At 42.2% G+C, this 14,657-nt stretch overlaps 1 protein-coding gene across 3 annotated transcripts in view; it reads left to right on the top strand.

Moving 5' to 3' along the window:
• The window catches only part of CFAP20DC (CFAP20 domain containing), a 1,807,766-nt gene that overhangs the window by 20,276 nt on the left and 1,772,833 nt on the right, over positions 1 to 14,657 (top strand). The window lies entirely within an intron of this gene.

Raw genomic sequence — 14,657 nt, 5'->3', positions numbered from 1 at the left:
TTTGTGTACATATCCATATTGTCACCATCACTGTGTAGTGCTGCTGCATCCCATTTCAACATAATATCCAAACAAATGTCACATTTGCTAAAATGATCAGGTCAGGTGGTTAATGCCACCATTTCTTTGCTCAATTACAGTAATTATTTCGAGTTGGGTATCTTAAAGTGGCATACAGACAACGATTCAGGACGCACTTGTGCCCAGATGTGATACACTTTGCTGCTGAATAAACAGAACACTGGTATGAAATGGTTATGACTACCATTTTCAGCAAAAAATAATAGAAGGCCATTGGAAATGGCACTGGGTCAATATAACTGGATCACTTCTTTGATTACATCACTGCTGATCTTTGAGGGATACCTCGCCATTGGAAACTCCCTGACACACACCTTTCACCGATGAATTTACCTCTGCAAGGACACTTTTTCCCTGGCTCTTCTCCCTTCCTACCGCTATACCCTTTTCTTAGCTCCTTTCTTCTACAGAATCTTTTTTCCTCTTTGAGGATGTGCGACGTCTCTTCTCGCATTTACGGGCAAGGGCCAATACCAGGACTGGGTCCACCCTCCATGGCCCTCCTCTGCTTTTTTTAATTGACTTTCTTATGGGTTAGGGGGATTCAATCCCTCCACCTTTCTTTTATGCGTTCATGGGTAAAGAGCTGTCCCATAACCCCCACCTTTACCCCCCACTTTTTTTTTTAATTGTCTGTCCATGCAGTTTCATTTTGTGTTATTGTACAGGTGAAACAATGATTAATTCTCTGTATTCTAAAAATGTGCTGAAAAATGCTGATGTCTCTTGAATGAATCAACCAATACACCTTCAATGTTAATTTCTTACTTCACCTTTTCCATTGTTATTTCGGTTTTGGTTTGATTACACCCATGGGATCAACTCATTCTTTTCTTAGTGTCCTGAAAGACACTCACGATATTGGTTGTTTGAATAATTCCTGTCTAAAAAAACTTGGTTCGGCTAAACCGCAGTTTCTTTAAAAAATACTGGCTGTGCTAATCTTGTTGTTACAAAACGTTACTGACTAACACTGTTCGATTTACACAATTATGTTTCTATAATAAATAATTCCACACAGAATGATCAGTGAAACTAATAATCTGCCTAAAAATTAGTTCCATGTGAATGCCTGTTCCAAGGATTACTTGATATCCCTGTTCACATGGACATAAGGGTTGCTCTTGTTTTTGGTCAAATATAAATACTCCACCATCGTGCAGCAACTCATTCATCTGGGCTCCACGAGGCCTTCACAGTGATCAGAGAGAGTCACAAACAAGAGGGACTCTTTTTTTTTTTTTTTGACAACCATCAATTTGAAAACACCATAACAAAGTGGTGGGGGGTGGCATCAGAGGCACAGAAAAAAAGCCTTCCTCTCCCACGGTGGCTGCACACAGTTCCTGCCCTCTCCAGTACTATCCTGCCAGACACAAGCACCACGCTAATACTCAAAATCAGTTGCATTCCCATTGTAGACTGCCATGAACAAGCAACATGCTGTTATTAAACATCAGTAGCACTCCAAGGATCGAATGACTGTTCTATTGGCAGGTCTTCAACCTGGCTATATATTGACAATTCAGTGCTACATGAGGTTCATTTAGTGAAACACACACAATGGGTATTAACTGGAAGACTAAGCAATAATTAAACTCCACAGAAGGACACTATGCCTGATGAGCAATATGGTAGTGCTTACTCCAAATACTGGAAGTTAGATTGGTATTGTTATTGTCACTGCCTTCACATAGCTATTTACTGGTTCTAGTGTGGCCCGAAAGTACTGCTACTTTACTCTCGTAAGGCATTATTGTGCGGATCAAAAGGGTGTAGAAGCGTAATGTCCTAGCTGCATGTGGAGGAAGGCGTGTTTAGAGGGTGTGGGGGTCCATAGCATACTGTTGCTGCAACTGTGAGAATGCTGATGATGGATATCTGCAGTAATGACAAATGAGCTGTATGTGTTCATTTGGTTGACCTTCATGAGGATCAAAGAAGTATTTCAGTTGTGGTGTAGCAAGCAATAAGCTTAGCTAAGCAAGTGAGGTATGTAAAGCGTACATGAATATTCACTGTCCTCCTAGTTTGTTATTTGAGTTAAGTTTTTGTGCACTGGAATCAGGTGCATAGAAAATACAAATTCTGTTTCTTATAGTTTGAATATTGCACATTGCTCCGCTTACCATCATGGCCGCACTGAGTTGCTCCGGTGAATTGAATCAACTTTGTTATAAGTTCTTTGTGAAAGGCTGAGTGGGCATGATGATTTCCTATTTGAGAAGGGTGTGCTCCAGTGTTGTGCAGTATTGACAGATGCAGTTGTTCTCCTCACAATTGAGATTCATTGTAGGCTGAGATTTCAATTCTAATGTCCTTGTTTGAGCAGCAGCGTTATTTTAGGTGGCGTGAGCGATCCAGCAGCAGTGGACAGAGAGGGCTATAGTTGTAAAGTAGTGCCTTACGAAGTTCAGTGTAAGCACTTGAGAGAGCAAGCTAGATACACCCTCACAGCCAATAGCAATAGGTGAGAGATGAATACTCCACTGGGCTGAGCCAAGATCTTATTGACAAAGCCTGAAGCCAATGAATGAACACTTCTGGGTACGATGGCAAACCATAAATTACTGGTATTGCTTATGGCGTTTTAGTCAACATATTAGGAATAACATGCAGTGAAATGTAGTTTTGCCCAATTTCTAGAAAACACTGTGGAGAACACTCCAAGTGCCTCTTGGTTAGGGGTGTACAAGGTTGAAAAGTTTGACACCTTGCAAATTATTTTAAAATGTGCGTCTTTTTGGAAATCATGCAAAGTCTAAAAAAGCCACAGGCTGTATCTTAAAGACATCCACGGCAAGGAGAACAAGCAATGGAAATGCAATTGGTCTCGCATTTGTTTGAGTTGGAGCTATTGGCCTTGTAAATGGCAATGTATTTTACTTGTGTTATGGAGTGTATGTATGTAGTGTGTAGTGGAATTATATAGGTTGGATTAGTTAGTTGTGGAATTGTGTGGTGTGGAGTGGATTTGTGTAGTGGCATTATGTGGCATGGTGTGCTGTGGAAATATATGGTTAGCAATTATGTGGCATTCGGTGCAGTGGCATTATGTGGAGTGGAATTTTGTGTTGTGGAGTGGTAAGTAGTTCAGTTTAATTATGTGTTGTGCTGTTGAATTTTGCGGCACAATGTGGAATTGTGTAGTGTGGATTGGTTGTATGTGTTGTGTGATGTAATTGTGTATTATGTGAATAGGTGTTAAATTCTGTGGTGTGGATTGGAAATGTGTGTAGCTGAATTGTGTGGCATGGAACTGTGTGTATAGCTTTGCGATTTTGGTGACGGAAAAGAAAAGTTAGGAGCTAAGCATCAGATCTGTGTGTTTAGAAAAGAGTTGGAGCTATTGGCATTGTAAATTTCTCTTACCTATGTGTGATGGATTGAAGTGGATGTATGTGGTATGCACCAATGATGTGGGTTGGATTGAAGTTGTTTGTTTTGAAACTGTGTGGTGTGGATTTGTGTAGTGGATTTAAGTGGTATGATGACCAGTTGTATAATGTGAATTGTAATTATGTTTTTTTGAATGTATTGGAATTATGTGAAGTGGGACTGTGTATAATGGAGTGTAAGTATGTGGAATGGTATTTTGTGTTGTGGGGTGTTAAGTAGTGGAGTTGAAAGAAGACATTATGTACAATTAAATGACTCTATTAAAAAAATAATTAACAAAAAATATCTTTTAATTTTGTTGTCCTTGCAATGATGGCAACCTCTTCCTGCCTATTGTAATGCTTGTTTATTATAGCTTTTTGTTGTTATTAATGGAAGGACACAAACAATAGGAGGGTGGAGATTGAAAAATAGTATCTGAATTACAACACTAGCAGTGGACGGGCACTAGGAGAGAATGAACAGATGTGAGATTTCGAGGGCACACTGAGGTGGTGCTAAGTAATGCTGAAGTGGGGCTGAGGTGCTGGTACAGATGTGATACTGAATGATATTTAGGCGGTGCTGAGTGATGCTGAGGTAGTGTGTGCTGGTGTGGAGGTGATGCTGAGTGTAACTAAGGTGGTGCTGAGTGATGCCAAGTTGGAGCTGTGTTAAGGCGATGCTCTGCTGACGTTGAAGTGGTGCTGCGTTGGTAGTGGTGCACTAGTGCGGAAATGGTGCTGTGCTGATGTTTATGTTGTGATGCGTGGGTGCAGAGGTGGTTCTGCCCTGATGCTGAGTTGGTGGTGATCGGATGAGGATTTAATGCTGAGGTAGTGAGGAGGGGGTGCAGAGTGATGCTGAGGTGCTGGTTCATGCTAAGGTGGTGGTGCTGCACTGGTGCTCAGGTGGTGCTGAGTGATGTTGAATTGGTGCTGTGCTGAGGTGATGCTGCGCTGATCTTGATGTGGTGCGGTATTGGTGCTGAGTTGTTTCTGAGGTGGGGCTGCTTTGGTGGTGATGTACTGATGTGCTGGTGGTGGTGCACTGATGCAGAGATGGTGCTATGCTAATGCTGAGGTGGTGCTGCGCTGGTACTGAGGTGGTGCTGAGTCATTCTGAGGTGGACCTGAGCATTGCTGAGGTGGTGCTGCTGCACTGGTGCTCAGGTATTGCTGAGCTAGTGCTCAGTTGATGCTAAGTGATGCTGCCGCTGATGTGGTGTTGTGCTGAGGTGGTGGTGCACTGATGTGGCTATTGTGCTGTGCTAATGTGGAGGTGGTGCTGCGCTGGTGCTGAGGTGGTGCCGTGCTAATTCTGAGTTGGTGGTGCACTGATGAGGAGATGGTGCTGTGTTGATGCTGAGGCGGTGCTGAGTGATGGGGAGGTGGTGCTGAGTGATTCTGTTGTGGTGCTGAGAGATGTTGAGTGGTGTAGAATTGGTGCTGTTTTGAGGTGATGCTGTGCTGATGCGGAGGTGGTGCTGCGCTAATGCTTATGTGATTCTGCATGGGTCCTGAGTTGCTGCCGAGTTGGAGCTGCGCTGGAGGTGGTGCACTGATGCGGAGATTGTGCTGTGCTAATGCTGATATGATGCTGTGCTTAAGTTGATGTGGTGCTGCGCTGGTACTGCATTGGTCGTGCACTGAGGAGGTAGTGCTGTGCACTGGGAAAGTAGTACTGTGCGGATGCAGTAGTCGTACATCACCGGTGCTGCTGAGGTGGTGCTGCACTGATAAGGAGGCAGTGCTGTGCTGATGCTGAAATTGGGCTGTGCTGATGCTGAGGTGGTGGTGGTGGTGTTCAGGTGGTGCTGTGCTAATGCAAAGATGGTGCTGCGTTGGTGCTGCACTGATGCTGAGGGGGTGCTGCACTGATACTGAGTTTTTGCTGCCCTGGTAGTGGCTCACTGATGAGGTGGTGCTGTGCTTATGCTGAGGTGGTGGTGGTGGTGCACTGGTTCTCAGGTGGTGCTGATCGATGTTGAGTTGGTGTTGTGCTGAGGTGGTAGTGCACTGATGCTGAAGTGGTGATGCTTTGGTGCTGAGTTGCTACTGAGGTGGGGCTGCATAGGTGGAGGTGCACAGATGCTGAGATAGTGCTGTGCTAGCTAATCTCGTGCTGCGCTGGTGCAGAGCTGGTGCGCTGATGCTGAGGTGGTGCTTGGGTGATGTTGAGGTAAGGCTAAGTGGTGCGGATTTCTTCATCACCACCACCCTTTAACAGTGTCCCTTAAGGCTCCATAATCACTAACGTTCAGATGCATTTAATTAGGTATAAAATGCCACTCTTACCTGTGTAGGGTGTCAAAGCACTTTGCATCACACACAACTTTGACAGAGACAATCAATCATACGTCTATAACTTAGCATAAATGAAATGTTACATACGACAGAAGACTACAGGGTATAGGAGTCATAAGTGATGCATATTGGTAGGCAGCATTGCTAAAGAGTGCTTGGACCCCAGAAGCACAGTCAGAATTGAAAACGGAATACCATAGTTGAGTGTTGCTCTTAAATTAAAAAAAAATTGATTTCTACCTAGATTAACCCTTTTTGAAACAGTAATATCTGCTCTAATCTATACTTTGCAGTGCATGCAGTTCTTTGATGACAGTTCTAAATTCACTGTTCTATGTTCTAGTAACAAAAAAGCAGTAACACACTGACATATTTACATTTTATGCACTTTGTGTTCTGCACGGTACACTTTGTTTGCAGTTGGTATATTAACCCTCTGCTACCTTGCAATGAGTCAAAACATCTTCAACTAGATAACTCCATCTCTCCAGCAACAACATTGATCACTGGAGTTAGCTTGACATTTTTATTGTCTGGAATTGCTTGAGGCCAGGAATGTCAGGGAGTGCTTTTAAAAGCAAAATAAACTAGGAAACACAGCCCCTCTGCTCTGAAGTTAGTATTCAGTGTGATTTCACTGCCCTTGTGCCAGCCCTCCTTTCTTGTTCTGCATTTATTTAATATACTACATTGAAATACAGGGGACATTCTTCCAGAAAGAAACATTTTTGCCTCAGCACTAAACCGAGAGGGGAGATTTCCAACTCCTCAGCCAGCAGCCAAGCACAGGTCCTGGAGGGGAGAAAAGAATACAAGCAGCATACATACTAAAGTATCATTTGAAGCATTGATTTAATGGAACTGAAATAATGGCTGTTTTTAAGTAGTGGTTTAACTTTTTTGTACATGATTTAGAGCTGCAGTAGCTAGATGGCATGTTGTTGTATTGTTTTTGCTTGTTTCTGGAGGAAATTAAAGGAGGCAGACTTAGACTTAAAACCACAATAATTACTTGCATTCCAAGCCAGCCAGCGAGCTGTCTTCAGAAAGAATACAAAAGAATGCCAGCCACATGGAAGGATCTGGAAGGGTTAATGCTGCAATAAAATGTAAGCAGCTACGGGGCTGAGCAGCCACAGTGTAACACAAGGTTCAAAACATAATAAAATAGTCCCCCCACGAGCGAATCAACAGAACAAAGCGTAATGATATTGTACTAAGTCCCTGCTCCTCAGAGGAAAAAGGAGGGACAAAGAGGCAGGACTGGCCAGTAGGAAGCAAGGATTTTTAAAGGACATTGAAACAAACAAATGAGGAGCAAGGAATGGCATTTGGCCCACAGAGATATATGTACACTAAAGTATGCAAGAGGTCGTACGCTTACACTCAACCTAATAAATGGGATCTAAAGGACATCATGAACGCAGCTTGACCACCTGGACTTTGCTGATGACCAGGCCCTACTCTCCAATACCCATGTGCAGATGCAAGAGGAGACAAACAATGTAACAGGCAAGTCAGCATAAAATGCCCTCAACATCCACCGGGGAATAAACAAGATTCTGAAGGCTAACACTTCCAGCATAACTGCAGTCAGTCTTGCAGGCGATGCACTGGAAGAGGTTTAGGCCGTCGCCTACCTGGAGCATGTCATAGACAAGCAGGGCGGCAAAGACACCAACATCAGGGCAATAATGTCAAAGCAAGGGCTGCCTTCATTCAGCTAAAGAAGATCTGGAACTTCAAGGACCTAATGCTGCAAACCAAGATAAGGATTTTTAACACCAATGTAAAATCGTTTCTTTTGTATGGAACATTGACCACCACCAACAAGATGGTGACTGCAAGGAAATGGGTTACACCTGGAGTCAGATTGATAGTAAAGCCCAGTACAGAGCTTACTGGGGAGTCTTGGTTAATGGCCAATACCCTTGCAGAGGTAGTAGGCATAAGTTAGTAAAAAAAAAAAAATAAAGAGGGCAGCTTCAGCGGCTTTTGGTTTTTGAGGGAATCCTTTGCTAGTGTACTGAAAGACCGCACACATCAGCGGGTGGACTTCTGCTTGGGGACAGTTCCTCAAACCATGTTTTCCCACCTGACATTTTTCATTTATGCCCCATATCCTGTATCTTAACCAGCTGTCCGTACCGCTGCACAGTATCCCTCCACCCTTGAGTTGTCCCCTGCTGCCCCTGGTAGTTTTCTGGTTGGCCCACAGCATTCCTCATACCCCCTGCACCTGAGCAGTGCCCAGCTACTTAATAACCACAACCCTCACACTTCTCGCAGATTCTTTCTTTCATTCTTCTCCTTGCTTCTTGTACATGAACAGCAGGGTTGCTGCTGCCCGTCAAGGAATAGCCTGGCATTTGATGTCTCCCCACCCACGAGGCATCCTCAGCCAGAAAATCCTGCATACAGCGGAGTCTAAGTGATTTTCCTTCCACGTTTGGACATATTGCCTGCTTTCTTTATGAATTTTCTCAGATTTCTCGGAACTACAAAGGCAAAGTAAAAACACTACACTGCAAAATGGTCCCAGGGCTGGTTTTGATTCGCAGAGCCTCCTAGAACGTGTTTGGTGCTCGTCTTTGAATTCATTCACAATGATATAAGCATCTAGTTATAGCTTTTGTTGGAATCAAATTAATTTCTAAACAATTCACAAGACTTTTCTTTGTTACAGTCATTTTCCATTGCCGATATTAAACATTTGAAGACTATTTCTGCTTCTGAAAATACTTGTCTTACATTCGGATTTTCAGTTTGTGTTGTTGATCTACAAAGTGGCTATTTTTATTACTTAGTTATTTATTTATGTAATTCTTCTGTGCAATTTTTTATGGCGCTAACTCAACCCGAAGGTATTGGAGCGCTTTACATAAGCATGAGTTACATTAAACAAGTTCACTTTTTTTAGGCACTCAGGAGATTAAGGGCCAGATGTATCAAAGGGTTTTGCACATTCTGTGTCTATGGGGAAATATGTTGATACATATGGCCCTTTGTGCTTTTCCCACAAGACTCGAACCTGGTTCACCAGTTCTAATGTCAGCACCTCTGGCCCTAACGCCGCATCCTGTCCCAGGATAAAGCCTTCAATTCATTTAGCTCCTTGAGATGGTTCTTTTCCCTGGAGGCAGAGTTTCATAGAGGCTGCAATCATAGTGTTGGAGCTTGGTCCCATTCAACAACATTAATATCCAGAGGGATGACTTTTATAGCAGCATGGAAGGTAGAGGGAGAAAATCATCTGAGTTAAATCTCAGTACAGTGTAACCAAAATGTGGCCACACATTAATCCACTCGACAACTTAATCTGAGTTTAGTATGGTTTAATATAAATTAAGAAACACATTAATATGGACCAATCTCAACATAATCATATACAAGTACAGAAAGAGCAAGATAAGTCTACATCGCCTGAAGAGATTTACCCTATATAATACAAAGCAGATGACTAAGTCTATGATGATGCAGACGATCAGGAAAGGAAATTGAAAATAACATTGCATCAGATGATTCTCCTTAATGAGCATGAGCAACTATCTTTCCCTACACTACCCTAAAAAGGGCAACCCTAATACTAAGAAGCATTTCATAAGGGTGAAATGAGAAAGGTGTCAGAGTCTTCTGTAGAAGTCACTCCAACCATGGGTCAAGTAGCATAAAGCTATACAAGTCAAAGCATAGTTCTGCTCTTGGTGAAAACCCTAAAATGACTCTCCTGTCCCTAACTTCGTTCAGCATTAAATATTAACAGCAGTCATAGTCATAGCATCCCACGTGATCATTGCCGGTAAAATTCCATAGCTCTAGCACAACTGGATACTTTCACCACCTTTCCCACATCAATAAGTTGCAACTTCGCTCGTCCTTGGTCATTCCTCACCTCTCCCATGGGAACTCGCCTCCTTGCTCGTTGCCGCACTTCTCTTTGCCAACGTGTCCTTTCATACCTTGCTATCTCTTGAAAACAAAACCCTCCTATTCTAATTTAATGAGGCTTTCTCTCTCCATACCTTCAGTGGCAACAAAATACAGGAAAAATGCATTCTGCAGAGAAGGTCAAATGCGATTTACATGTTAAGTCTCTAAACGTGAGCATAGACCAAACTTTTTCTCGAGGCCTACACTTTAGACAAGTTAACAGTGCATAGGGTTACAGGATATGTGCATTTGTCTACACACACAATACATGCAGCTTTTAATACATATAAATAAATTATAAAGAATTACAACTCGTCAAATTAAATGTTCTGGCATGAAATTAATTTTTGTTACAGGTATAAATATTTAAACATTAATGAGTACACATTCTAGTTTAATAACCTCACAATGGGACACATTCATGTTAGCTTGTACTGTCACATTAATAAGTAAATGTCACATAAACCTTTGATAATCACATTCTTTACACAAATTGTTCATGTGGAATACTTTAAATATGCAATACTCCACTCCCTTTAGTAACGTTAATTAGACAGAATATATTTGAGTGCTGGCTATGAAGGAATATGATGCACTTCTATGAAATCTCAGATGGGATCAAGATTACACTTCTCCAGTAGTGAAGGTCAGGCATTAGAATATGTAAATCAGTTTTGCTTAGAGCCAGTGACTAATCCATTTGGCCATGGTGCGTCCATTTCTTCTGTTACTACAGCAACAGTGTCATAATTTCCTTTTGAACTTTGTTGAGAATCTAGCAGCTCTACAGCGACTACGCACAAATGTTTATTTACTCGGTGCTACAAAGGCATCACAGCAGCTGTGTCCGTGAATGGTTTATCAACATGTCAAGTCTTGCAGTGCATTTATGGTGGTTGCTGGGTGGAGGATGGGCATGGTTTTATGCGAGGACAAGAATGATCCTTATAGTGATGTGATACAGTCGAACTGAAACACACACCTTATGTGTGAGGATTAGTGAAGTGTTGGGGATAGGCCCCATAGTGTGTATAGACATTTTACTCATAGGTGTGTTTTTTAAAATGGGTTGGCACAGAAAGATTAACATTATGCCTCTGGCCAGCTCATCCCAGGATCCAAATAGATGTGATATTCAAATAGTCATAGTGTAACTGTGTTCACTGTGTGTGTTTTGTGGTTATTCTTGTCTCTCATTCAAGGGGTACCAGACTGGTCCTCACTGTGTGCATACTTGGGGAACCGGAACGTGAAGTTGGGAAGATGGGTGTGAAGTGAGATATTTGTGTGCGTGTGTTTGTGTATTTATCTCTGATTATTTTGGAACTAGACTGGTCCTCATTGTGTGTGTTTGTGTGTATACTTGTCTCCCATTCCTGGTGTACTAGGAGGTCCTTACTGTCTGTATTCTATGTGAACCGTAACGTGAAGTGGGGAGGATGAGTGGAAAGTGGGATATTTTTGTGTGTGTGTTTGTTTATCTCCCATTATAATGGGACTAGTGTGGGTGTTTGTGTGTGCATGTGCATGTCCGTGTCCATCCCAGGGGTACCAGACTGGTCCTCACTGTATGCATTCTAGGTGCAGCGGCTTATAGAATGGGAGGGGGGATATTATGTGTGTGAGGAAGCAAAGAGGTCATCATTTTGTGTGTGCTTGCCTCCCATTCTTGCAGTACCAGGCAGGTCTTCACTTTGGGAACTGAAGGAGAACTGGACTGTGGGGATTTTGTGTGTGGACACCTCAAATTCTAGGGGAAGCAGGAGGGCCCTCATTTAGTGTGTAAATGTATGTTTTAATTCCATTCTCAAGTAAGCTTTGTATGACAGAACAGATGATTTCTTTATAAGCCTTAGTCAATGTAGCAAACACGGTTAGTCCATCAGCAATGCTTCTTGATTCAGTTGCCGCCTTCAGAGTGATTATACTCTTCTCTCATGTTTTTTTGTGAGAGTGACTAAGTTACAAGATGTTATTCAGTTGACAATTTATCAAGATGTTATTCAGTTGACAGTGTATCATCATAAATCTCGTTTGTGAGTCACTGTGGAAAACAATGGACATATAAAAGTCAAGAGCTGGTTTCATTTCACGGAGAAGAATGAGAACAGTTTATTATGTTGTTCACTCATTCAGAAGGACTTAGCCTAAGGAAATTTGTTTGGCCAATTATATTTCAGCACAAAATTTTTGCTCTATTTGGCTATTGGTCTGTAATTTTGTTCTCTCGCGTGTCACTTCTGAAATATCTACTTACTTATGTTCTGCTTTCATTTGATGTCCAAGCAATGGTTCTTCTTCCTACAAAAATGAAAAATATTTTTGCTGCTTTTATATTTATACTGCCAGCCTCGCTTGATGGCTAGGTTATGTTTCTCATTACATTGCTTCACAAGTCAAGCCTCCCTTGATGGCTAGGTTTTATTTTTCATTACATTTCTTCTCAAGTGAAGACGCCCATATAAACAGCAGAATACAAGAGTTTGCTATCAATCAACACACTTATTGATTTCATGTTAGTCTTTCAGATCGTGGTGTAAGTTTTCAGGGGCAAAACGCTGGTAATTGTTTATAATATTTTGAACCATATGCTTAATAAGCATTTTGGTTAAGGTTAAAACATCATCCATCAAACACAAATAAACGACTGAGACATCTCATTGAATAAGACACACACTGGGAAAAAACCTTCACAATCCACTGAAACATCTTCACGAGCCTAATCAGACTGTGCTGTGCGATATCATCCAAGCTTGAATGGCACCTAATATATCTTAGCTCTCCAAGCCCATATCAAAGGCAGATACACGCTATACAAATTGTATTAAGATGACATTTTTTTTTTGCAAACTTGTCTTTGTGGTTTGGTAAGGAACATAAACGCCTTCATCGAGGTAAAGTTGAGAACTGATTGTTACTGTTCAGTTTAGTTTTGATCTCATTTGCTTATATGGAATAGTTTTGATTGGTGTAACTGCAGTCCAGTAGCCACGTCGCGAAGTGGTGCTTCAAGAACAAGAATTGGCAATGCATTGGTTTCGCCCATGTAATGAATAAAGAGCTGTTTTCATCAATCATCGTCCAGGAGAAGGAAAGAGGTCCCTGACAGATTACACTGGAGTGGAGAGGATGTGGGGCAGGGGCAAAAGCTGGGGATCCCGGTTCGAGTAGCGGCGGCGATGCACAACATATTGTGATTCTATGGAAATCGTTTAAGTTCGTTCAAATACTTTTTATTTCAGTAATATACCATAAAAGAGATACACAAAATAGAATATAAAAACTGTTCTTAAAAACAACATCAACATATTAAAAGATAATAAGCATAGCACCGCTTGTTTTAGGATTTCAATATAATGTACACATAGCCAATTCATAAGCACATATAGAGAAATAAATACTTGTTGGAATATAATTAAAAATGTAAATTATAAGAAATAAAGTGTACCTATTTACTTAAAAATGATCAGCTTTCTGTTTTTTGTTACGTATTAGCTAAGCATGGAGCAGATATCTTGACACTGCAAAAACAAAGTAAAAAGTTGTATCAGCTTCGAGGATCCTATATGCTTCCTTGTGCCGTTAAACACCCAGCATCCGTAAAATTGGAATCAACCTTTTTGCATGCGGTTCTTTGTACAATGAGCAAAAAAATAACAAGTGAGGCATGTCCTCCTTCTTGTACCCACAGCGTCTACACCCCTTGACTAAGTTACTCGAGGAGGTTGACCATTTTTAAGTAAAATATTTAAGGGGCATGTTTCCATGACGAAACCTGATGTACAGTCTTTTTGCTAAATTAGGTTCAATATCATCTAAGAAGGGTTTGTAGTTATAGTTCTTTTATAATTAAAAACAGGGTTGTTAAACTACCTTGTGCCAGCATTAAATGAAGATTGTACTTTTGGGTGTAGATTTGCTTTTTTAATTCCTTAGCAGAGATGTGGGTACAACAGCCCGCTGGGTCGTTTCACAAGTTGTCCAGGCCCATCCCCATTAGAGTATATTTCACAAATCTGATCCAAGATAAAATTGTAGCATTTGGATGTTAAGAATTTCCACCAGCCGATTTCGATAGGCTGGCAGCTATTGAATAATACTGCAAGGTCATTTAAAAACAACGTTAAAAGGGTGGGGGCCAAAACTCATCTCTGCCTTACGCCGTGCTTTACTGGGATATTATCAGTAACTTCAACCAGAGAGCTCCCTGGAGCTCGCTCCACGCACACCGACACGACACCCAGCTCATCCTCTCCCTCACTAAGGACCCCTCCACCACCTGACTCAACTTCCAGGAAGGAATGTAGGACGCCGCAGGCTGGATGAGCAATAGCTGCCTAAAACTCAACTCTGAGAAGACAGAAGTCCTCATCCTCAGTACCATCCCATTGGCATGGAACAACACCTGGTGGCCCACCGCCCTAGGCAGCCCACTGACCCCAACCGAACCACACCAAGAACATCAGCATCATACTCGACTCCTCCCTCTCCATGAAACGACAGATCAACACCCTCCGCATCATCCGTAAGAACTTCAAATGGATCTCCCGAGACAAGTAAGGCAGTCATCCATGCACTCATTACCAGTAGGCTGGGCTATGAAAATGCCCTTTAACCTGGCATCAACAAGTCGCTGCTCCTCAAGCTCCAGACAATACAGAACACTGCCGCCAGACTCATCATCGAGGTCCCCTGACATTAACACATCAGCCAACACCTATGCAAGCTCCACTGGCTCCCCATCAAGAAGAGAATCACCTTCAAGATACTCACCTACGCCTACAAATGTCTACACAACATCGGACCACAATACCTCAACCACAGAATGACCCTCCACGTACCCAAACGAAACCTCAGCTCCGCCAACTTCCGCCTCACTGAAACCCCGTGTAGCAACAGAGCCTGAGCGGGGGGAAGATCCTTCTCCTACATCGCGGCCAAGACCTGGAACGAGCTCCCCAC

This window comes from Lissotriton helveticus, chromosome 9, assembly GCF_964261635.1.
Source record: "Lissotriton helveticus chromosome 9, aLisHel1.1, whole genome shotgun sequence".
NCBI lineage: Eukaryota > Metazoa > Chordata > Amphibia > Caudata > Salamandridae > Lissotriton > Lissotriton helveticus.
The sequence above is the reverse complement of the archived record's forward strand: the minus strand, read 5'-3'. Positions and strand labels throughout refer to the sequence as shown.